Source organism: Echinops telfairi, unplaced genomic scaffold, assembly GCF_000313985.2.
Source record: "Echinops telfairi isolate 266 unplaced genomic scaffold, ASM31398v2 ScPeMD7_3533;HRSCAF=4204_0, whole genome shotgun sequence".
NCBI classification, from domain to species: Eukaryota; Metazoa; Chordata; class Mammalia; order Afrosoricida; family Tenrecidae; genus Echinops; species Echinops telfairi.
The window spans coordinates 31,587,156-31,589,070 of NW_022107431.1; positions in this window are offsets into that span (position 1 = coordinate 31,587,156).

The following is a 1,915-nucleotide window of genomic DNA, read 5'->3' on the forward strand; positions in this document are numbered from 1 at the left end:
TCTTTTCTGCTCTCGGCTACTTGAAGTGTGATGTCCTTTTCCAGGGACAGGTCCCTGTGGGTAACACAGTCAGAGTCCGTGAGCTGACCTCGCCCCATCCTCACTGCAGAGGAGAATCTGGCTGCGCGTCTTCCCAGACGGATTTGTTTGTCCTGGGGGTCCGCAGGACGTTCAGCTCCTTTGGCCGGCACCGTGCTGCAAAGGCATCCTCGGTCCAGCTTCAGGCCACTTCCTTCTTGCCCAGCTTTTGCTCCAATAGGAGGTTGTTGTAAAGACCACGACGTGGGTCAGGCGCACCTTAACCCTTAAAGTGACATCTTTGCTCTTTATCACTTTAGATCAGCAGTTCTCAGCCTGTGGGGTCGCTACCCCTTTGGAGGTTGAACGACCCTTTCACAGGGGTCACCTAAGACCATCGGAAAACACAGATTTCCCATGGTCTTAGGAACCCTGACACCGCTCCTCTATCCGTCTCCAGGCTGGTCTGCCCAGGAGCTGATACACCCGGCTGCCGAGTATCCAGTGTCTTGAAGACTGTTACCCATGCTACCATGCTACACCATGTTTCAAGACAGAATTTCATTGAGTTGTCATTAGAAATAAATATTTCACAATATATAATCACATGTTTTTGTGATGAATCATTATGCTTTAATTATGTTCAATTTTAACAATGAAAATACATCCTGCATATCAGATATTTACATGATGATTCATAATAGTAGCAAAATTACAGTTATGAAGTAGCAACGAAAATAATTTTATGGTTGGGGGTCAGCACCACATGAGGAACTGTACTAAAGGGTCACGGCATTAGGTAGGTTGAGAACCACTGCTTTAGATGGAGCCTGCGCACTAGATTGGCCCACTGTGGGGCAATTAGGTTTGATTTCTGGACTGCTGCTACCACGGATATTAAAGGATGGACCCACCAAGTCAGAAGAATCCCTTGAATCAGTATCTTCTTCATTCCTCATTATGCTACCTATTGGTCCAGGTGCGAAGGTGTTTGTTTTCTCTGTGTGGAGGGGGAATGCATCCTGAAGGTGGTGGCTTTTGTTCTTCTTCAGCCAACGCTGGGAGTCTTCATCACTTTAGCAGGCCAAGCCGCGTCATCTGCGTTCCCACGTGGTCAGTGAGCCTCCTTGGACCCGGGTCGCGGGGAATCCTCTCTTCATGTATTGGCCTCATAACATTTACAGGTTTCTTCTCTGCCCCCTTCCCTAATGGTGGGTTTCTTCTCCCACCCCGTACTTACAGAGGAAGAAAAAAAAACAGCGTGCTTATGGGCTATTTTCTACCAAGACATTGTTTTCACCCAATTATCGTGTCAGTCAAAATCGGGTGGTGTACTTGAGCTGACTTGTACTCTTGTGAGACCTGGTGCTTAGCATCTGCAGGATGCTAAGTGGGCTGGTTGTTACATTGGTAGGATGTTGACATTGGACCTGAGGTTGAGTCCTGATTCCGTGGAAATGGGCAAACATTATAAGTCAGGAGAGTGCTTCCCCCTCGTCCGCCACTCTGGAGGGCCTGTGTGTTGGTGGGGTGCCTGGTCTGTTCTGACTCATAGCGTTCTGCACACGGAGCAGAGGGCTGCTCTCCTACAGCTGTGGTTGGCTTGGAGCCACTCTCCGGACTCTGTGCCAATCCACCTCGTTGAGGCTGTTCCTCTTTTCCGATGACCCTCTCCACTACACCAAGCAAGATGCCTTTCTCCAGGGACCAGCCCGTCTTAACTTATTTACTAGGACACACACGGCCCAATCCCTGCAATCACTGGGAAACGAGAGTATCTCTCACTCGGGAGAATCCTCGCAGACCTCTAGGTGCTTAGCTAAGAACATGTACTCGTTTCCTTGATTTTCTTGCATGACGTGAAAAGCAACCGAGCCTTATCTAATCTGTCCCCGAA